This window comes from Rhinopithecus roxellana, chromosome 19, assembly GCF_007565055.1.
Source record: "Rhinopithecus roxellana isolate Shanxi Qingling chromosome 19, ASM756505v1, whole genome shotgun sequence".
NCBI lineage: Eukaryota > Metazoa > Chordata > Mammalia > Primates > Cercopithecidae > Rhinopithecus > Rhinopithecus roxellana.
Genome location: NC_044567.1, coordinates 27554636 through 27562788, shown reverse-complemented (window position 1 = coordinate 27562788; position 8153 = coordinate 27554636). Strand labels below are relative to the sequence as shown.

General features: G+C 46.1%; 1 non-coding gene across 1 annotated transcript; it reads left to right on the top strand.

Annotated features, from left to right (window-relative positions):
* Positions 1 to 266: 266 nt before the first annotated feature.
* LOC115895096 lies at positions 267 to 373 on the top strand. Its single transcript, XR_004055287.1, has one exon. It is a non-coding gene; the product is annotated as a U6 spliceosomal RNA (small nuclear RNA).
* The last annotated feature ends 7780 nt before the right edge of the window (positions 374 to 8153 follow it).

The window sequence follows — 8153 nt, the reverse complement described above, 5'->3', positions numbered from 1 at the left end:
GTGGGAGGCCAAGGCGGGTGGATTGCTAGAGCTCAGGAGTTCGAGACCAGCCTAAGCAATATAATGAAACCCGTCTCTACCAAAAATACAAAAAATTAGCCAGGCATGGTGGCACACACCTCTGGTCCCAGCTACTCGGGAGGCTGATGTAGGAGGATTGCTTAAGCCTGGGGCAGAGGTTGCAGTGAGCTGAGATTGTGCCACAGCACTCCATCCTGGTTGACAGACTGAGACCTCATCTCAAAAAAATACAAATTAGCTGGGCAGTGCTCACTACAGCAGCACATATACTAAAATTGGAACAATACAGAGAAGATTAGCATGGCCCCTGGACAAGGATGACATGCAAATTCATGAAATGTTCCATATTCTTATGTATAAAAGCAAGGTAAACCCTGATCACCTTGAGTACATGTCATCAGGAGCTCCTGAGGCTGTGTCTTGTGCCGGTGCACGTCCTTAATCTTGGCAAAATAAACTTTCTAAACTGGAAAAAAAAAAAAATTAGCTGAGTGTGGTGATGCACACCTGTAGTCCAAGCTACTCAGGAGACCGAGGTGGGAGGATCACTTTAGTCCAGGAGTTCCAGGCTACAGTGAGCTACGATTGCACCACTGCACTCCTGCTCCTGCCTGGGTCAAAGAGCACGACACTGTCGCTAAAAAAAATAATAATAAATTTGTAAAATTATTGAGAGAATACAATGCACTGTGTTGTATAAGCCATTGTGTATGGGTACCCACTGTGTACGGGTAAACACAATAACTATAATAGCAAAGGACTGAAAAATAACCCCTAGTAAAGATTCCCAGGAGCCAAGATTTAACCAACTGAATAAATCAAGAGAGGCAGTGCTAATGAGATGAAAACCTTGTGTTCTTTAGGAACGTTTACATTTTGGACAACAATATCAAATATAACAAAACATTTAAATGTTTTGTTAACAAAAAAACACCACTTCTCACCAATTTGAACACAAGCTCCTCCCTGCTGAGCAGCTAAAGTGTCAACAACTCCTACCTTGGGGTACTACTGAGGTGAAATTACTCATCTCATATTGTACTGCTTGAAGAAAATTCATAAGTATCACTAAAACTTTTTTCAAGAGTTGCTGAAATACTAATAAGCAATTTTCTGAAATCAGAGGCTCCCAGCTGAGGAAAAAAAGCTCTTACAAAAGAATGAAATCTGTAACCCCTTTGTATGATTGGGTCTAGAGATCACTCAGGAGGCTCATTTCTGAGGGTTCACTTTATGTACAAGTGACCTGAGGTTCAGAATCTGACGAACATTCAGTCATCTGGTCATTTTAGGTAGGACATAGCCCAAACATTTAGGTGGAAAAACTTTTATATATTTGTCATACAAGATGAACAATCCAGCCAGGCCCGGTGGCTCATGCCCGTAATCCCAGCGCTTTGGCAGGCCAAGGCGAGCGGATCATCTGAGGTCGGGAGTTCAAGACCAGCCTGGCCAACATGGTGAAATCCCGTCTACTAAAAATACAAAAAAAAATCAGCTGGGTGTAGGGGTGCCTGTAGTCCCAGCTACTTGGGAGGCTGAGGCAGGAGAATCACTTGAATTTGGGAGGCGGAGGTTTCAGTGAGCCGAGATCATGCCATTGCACTCCAGCCTGGGCAACAAGAGCAAAACTCCATCTCAAAAAAAAAAAAAAAAAAGATGAATAATCCAGTATTATTGAGAGAAGGGTGCAAAGTGAACTCCGTTATAAAGTGAATTGGTTAATGCTATGGTTTGCATGTATTCCCTTAAATTTTATGTATTTGAAACTTAATCCCCAAATTCACAAGTTGATTAGAGGTAGGGCCTTTGGGAGGTAATCAGGATTAAATAAGGTGGTCAGGGTGGGCCTCCCATCATCAGACTGGTGAAAAGAGCCATGACCTTCAATCCGATACTAAATCTTGACCATGATTCAGGTAATGGCAATGGACTCTGGACCAATGAAACCCTCAGACAACTGGAGGGAGGGGGAGGTAAGACAAGTAAGAACCTATTATTTCTAAATAAGTAAGACATTGTGTAAATGGGAACATATAAACAGAGCCGTATGGTCTGGAGTCAAGTAACATACATGTTAGGGCATATGATCATTGATAAAACAATTTTATATAAAGTATTCCCCATAGAAACCCAATTGAGTAGGCAGAGTAGATACAATTTTTCTAAATGAGCAGATTGCGATTCAGAAAGGCCAGTGACATGCCGGTGCTGTACAGAGCTAGGATACTGATCCAGTCTTGTGACTCCAAAATTTAGTGGAGTTTGTTGTTCCTTTATTTTTTTTCCCCCACTAAGTTGTGCCTTCTTTTTCCTAAGTCAGGGGTTCCTAGCCTTTATTGTATCATTAAGCCTATCTCTATAAGAAGTTGGCTATAGTTACAGACACTTCCTCCCTCCCTCTGACCCTAGCAGTTTGGCACATATAGCAGAATTTTGCAGCCAACTTCAAGGGCCTCCAAGACTCCAGTTAAGAACCTCTGAACCAAGGACACCAGTCCTAGCTGAGGTATCTCAGACATATTTAGTATAAACTGGCAATGAGCTTGTTCTGTCTGGTTATCTTCTTCTGTCTCCGGCCATTTTCTATTCTGATTCATCCACAAGCCCACAGAGAAGTCAGTAGTACACAGGTTCAGAAAAGCTAGTGGTGGAGAAAAGTTTCCGGGAGAAAAAAAGTGGCACTTAGGCTGTGCCTCTAAGGAGATGCCATTCTGACATGTTCTGGGAACAACATGTTGGCAAGCTGGCAAGAAGAAAAGACTGATGCGTGGCCAGGCGAGGTTGTTCACGCCTGTAATCCCAGCACTTTGGGAGGCTGAAGCAGGCGGATCACCTGAGATCAGGAGTTTGAGACTAGCCTGGCCAACATGACAAAACTCTGTCTCTACTGAAAACACAAAAATTAGCCGGATATGGTGGCAGACGCCTGCAATCCCAGCTACTCAGGAGGCTGAGGCAGGAGAATCCCTTGAACCCGAGAGGCGGACGTTGCAGTGAGCTGAGATCACACCATTGCACTCCAGCCTGGGTGACAAGAGCAAAACTCCATCTCAAAAAAAAAAAAAAAAACCTAAAGCATGCCATAAATCTGTGAACTATGAACTTTAGGGTGCCACGTACAAAAATGGCATTTTAAGATTATTCTGGGAGCAGTGTGGAAGATGAGGGGGAAGGATTAGAAACAGGAAAGTTATTCGATAGAAGTAGAGGCAGAAATGAGAACATTCATGGAGGAAGAATTGACAGGCCAAGATGTAGGCTACCTAGAGGAAAGGGGTAAGGGATCTCTCAAGATTTTCAGCCTTGGAAGAATGAATGTGTTCAATAAATATTTATTGTGTACACTCTGTTGATGATAGAAGTGTGGAGGTGCAGGGTGCCAAGGCCAAAGCCAAGTTCTGAGTCAACCAGTCAAGTTGCAAGGATCTACTTTAAGATTTAGAGAGTTTATTGCTTACGTAGATGTCTTAATTTAATTTAATGTAACTTAATTTAGGAGAGCTAAGTAATTAAACATGAGGCCAAAGTACATAAGAAAGCGGCAGCCCTTTATTGCAAATATGCACACACTCTCAGGCGAGGTTCTCTGGTCCTCAGGTGTGGGGAGCCAGGGGAGTCGCCCCGGCGCTCTCGGGTGAGGTTCCCCAGTCCACGAATGCAGGGGCCGAAGAAGTCACCCCGGCTCCTGCCGGCAGCGGACTTTTATGCATTGGTACTGGAAGGGGGAGGGCAGTGGGCGGGGATAAGGGCGTGATAGGGGCGTCTCCATAGGCGAGGCCGGGTAAGTTTCGATCTCTTCGGATTGACATCACCTGGTGCATGCTCGACTGATCTGCATGCTCGGCTGATCTGCATCTTCCCGGGCGCAGGCTGCATTTTCCGGCGCGCGGGTAAGCTGGTGATGAAGAACCTGGAAACAACAGGTACTGCTCCATCTTGTTCACCTGCCTCCATCTTGTCTCTTCTCCCTCACCCAAACAGTAGACAGCACAAAGAATAAATGTGCCAGCTTCTGTGATGTTTGTCCTACATACCACGAAATGTATGACTCCATAACAAAGACCCAGATGACTGCAGTGTGAGTTGTGGGATCCCCCGTTGCTGAGGTGCTTATCCTAGAGGCTCTATTATGAGGAAGCCAGGACAGAAAGCCTCCGTGGCACCAGAACCCCAAGATATGAGAAACAGTCTCATGACAGCTTCCCAGGAGAGATAAGGAGGCAAACAGAAGATCGCCTCACAGCGGCTCTGTACACAGGCCTCCCAGCCTCCCACATCCAGGAAGACCATGAGGCGTTCTGCCAAGACTCTGCCTAAGTGGATACATGCAAGGTCACCATTGTGGGGAAAAGAAAGAGAGATCAGACTGTTACTGTGTCTATAGAGAAAGAAGTAGACATAAGAGACTCCATTTTGCTCTGTGTTTGAGATGCTGTTCATCTGTGACCCTACCCCCAACCCTGTCCTTGCAAGAGACATGTGCTGTGGTCACTCAAGGTTTAACAGATTTGGGGCTGTGCAGGGTGCGCTTTGTTAAACAAGTGCCTGAAGGCAGCTTGCTTGTTAAAAGTCATCACCATTCTCTTAATCTCAAGTACCCAGGGACACGTACACTGCCAAAGGTCGCAGGGACCTCTGCCTAGGAAAGCTAGGTATTGTCCAAGGTTTCTCCCCATGTGATAGTCTGAAATATGGCCTTGTAGGAAGGGAAAGACCTGATCGTCCCCCAGCCTGACACCCGTGAAGTGTCTGTGCTGAGGAGGACTAGTATAAGAGGGAAGAAGGCCTCTGGGCAGTTGAGATAGAGAAAGGCATCTGTCTCCTGCCCGTGCCTGGGCAATGGAACATCTTGGTGTAAAACCCGATTATATGTTCTGTTTACTGAGATGGGAGAAAACCGCCTTAGGGCTGAAGGTGGGACTTGCTAGCGGCAATGCTGCTCTTTATGCGCTAAAAAGGTTTATGGAGATGTTTGAGTATGCATATGAAGGCACAGCACTTTTCCTTAAACTTATTCATGTCACAGAGATCTTTATTCATGTCTTACTGCTGACCTTCTCCCTACTATGATCCTATTATCCTGCCACTTCCCCTTTTCCGAGATGGTAAAGATAATGATCAGTAAATACTGAGGGATCTCAGAGACTGGTGCCGGTGCGGGTCCTCTGTATGCTGAGTGCTGGTGCCCTGGGCCCACTTTTTCTTTCTCTATACTTTTTCTTGGGCCCACTTTTTCTTTCTCTATACTTTGTCTCTGTGTCTCATTTCTTTTCTCAAGTCTCTCGTTCCACCTAAGGAGAAACGCCCACAGGTGTGGAGGGGCAGGCCACCCCTTTACACCATGATGCGGTGGTGGAGCTGTTCCCCCACACAGGAGAGCTGGTTTTGAGGAACAAGAAATAAACATGGTTTTAAATATATACACTGTAAAGTTACATTCAAACATTCACATGGAACTGACCGGGGCTGTTGTTTTCATCAACTTTGTCTTGGCTGTTACACAGCAGTGGATAGATAACCAGAGCACAGCTGTTGACTGATCACCCAGCACCCGCTTCCCTTCTCTTTCCCTGCAGCAGACTGCCAGCTCAGTCCAAATGACAGCCAAGTACTCCGAGAAGGTGACCCACCCCAACTCAGGGGTAACCAACATGCGAATCCCATTCTCTTTGCAATTGGAGGTGGACATGCAAGTTAACTCTAGCCAATGAGATGTGAGGGGGAGATCTGTAGGGTGCCTCCAGGAAAGGCTTCCTGGCTCTTAAAAAGACAGAGACAATGTCATAACTGGGTGCAATGCCTGCAGCATTGCAGCCATCTTCTGACCACAAGGGACTCAATGCTGAGGACAAAGCCAACAGGCCAAGAAAGGTGGTGTAGAAAGAAGGAAGGAGCCCTTAATGACAATGTTGAGTCAACCAACCCTGCAGCTGCCCTGGCTGGGACTACTGGGTATGTGAGATGAAATTTTTCTTTATTCATTCATTCATTCATTCATTCATTCATTCATTCATTTATTTTGAGACAGGGTTTTACTCTATCACCCAGGTTGGAGTGCAGCAATCATAGCTCACTTCAGCCTTGAAGTCCTCGGCTCAAGTGATCCTCCCACCTCAGCCTCCCAAGTAACTGGGGCTACAGGAACACTCCACCACACCCAGCCCTTATTTTTTTCAGTTGAGTTTTCTGCTCATTGCTACCAAAAGCAGCATCCTAACTGATACATTTATGTAAAGTCCTGTACATTACCAGGAACATAGGAAGTTGAAATAAATGTCAGCTATTACAGGAAGAAGGAGGAGGAGGAGGAGGAGGAAGAGAAAGAAGAGGAGGAGGAGGAGAAAGAAGAGGAGGAGGAGAATGAAGAGGAGGAGGAGGAAGAAGAGGAGGAAGAAAAAGAAAGTGGGTGGATTCTTGAAGGGCAAAATGCTAAGGTGAAAATAGCGGAGATCCTGGACCTTGGGGAACACTCACCTTTAGGGGAGGCTGGACAGAGGATGAAATGACAATCAGTAAAGGAAAAGGGAAGCGAAGTTTAATACAAGCAAAGGGAATGAGAATAATATGCAAGGGATACTAGTTCCATCATGTGCAATGCCACAGAGAGGACTCTTTCCCTTCCTCCCTTGCAGGGAGACCTGGGAGACCTCAAGGGGAACCAAATTTGATTCACAAAGGCTCACCTTTAGGTACCAGTTGATGTCTTTTTTTTTTTTTTTTCAAGACAGAGTCTCGCTCTGTCACCCAGACTGGAGTGCAGTGGCGCCATCTCAGCTCACTGCAACCTCCGCCTCCTGGGTTTAAGTGGTTCTCCTGCCTCAGCCTCCCGAGTAGCCTGGATTACAGGTGCATGCCAACACTCCTGGCTAAGTTTTGTATTTTCAGTAAAGACCTGGTTTCACCATGTTGGTCAAGGTGGTCTTGAACTCCTGACCTCAAGTGATCCACCCTCCTCAGCCTCCCCAAATGCTGGGATTACAGGCATGAGCCACAGCGCCCAGCACTAGTTGATGTCTTTTAAGGTGTCTTTCTAGGCCAGTGATTCTCAAAGTGCAGTTTCCACACCAGCAGCCTCAACAATACCTGAGAACTTGCTAGAAATGTGAATTTTCAAGCTCCACCTTAAACCTGTTGAATTGGAAACTCTGGGAGTGGAGCTCAAGAATCTTTTTTTTTTTTTTTTAGTTATTTTACATATATATATATATAGAGAGAGAGAGAGAGAGAGAGCGAGCTGGAATGCAGCTCACTGCAAACTCAACCTCCTGGTACCGGACTAAATTTTTGTTGTTGTTGTTGAAACTCAGGGGCTCCCTCTGTCGCCCAGGCTGGAGTGCAGTAGTGCGATTTCAGCTCACTGCAGCCTCCACCTCCCAGGCTCAAGCAATTCTCCCGCTACCATGGTGGCATGGGACTACAGATGCACACCACCACACAGGCTGATTTTTGTATTTTTTTTGTAGACACAGGGTCTCGCCATGTTGCCCAGACTGGTCTCAAACTGTTGAGCTCAAGTGATCCGCCCACCTCAGCCTCCCAAATTGCTCAGATTACAGGCATGAGCCACCATGCCTGGCCTATTTTTTCTTTAGGACTCTGGGAACGTTTATATTTAGCGTGTGTGTGTGTGTTTTGGAGACAGAGTCTCGCTCTGTCACCCAGGCTGGAGTGCAGTAGTACAATCTCAGCTCACTGCAACCTCTGCCTCCTGGGTTCAAGCAATTCTCATGTCTCGGACTCCCGAGTAGCTAGGATTACAAGCGCCCACTACCATGCCCGGCTAATTTTTGCGTTTTTAGTAGAGACAGGGTTTCACCATTTGGCCAGGCTGGTCTTGAACTCCTGGCCTCATGTGATCCGCCCACTTCAGCCTCCCAAAGTGTTGGGATTCCAGGCAGAGCCACCATGCCCAGCCTAGCATCAGGTTTTAAATTTCACTTTTTCTCGTCTGTTATAAATTCCTCTGGCTGACCCCACATCTGTTATGCACATCTGTTATGCACGCTGGGCTTGTGTTCACGATGCGCATTGACACATTAGACCAACATCTCTTGTGTGTCTCCTGTGTCCCAGGCATTGTTCTGAGTATTTAGGAAACAGCAATGAACAAAAGAGATGAAACTCCTGCA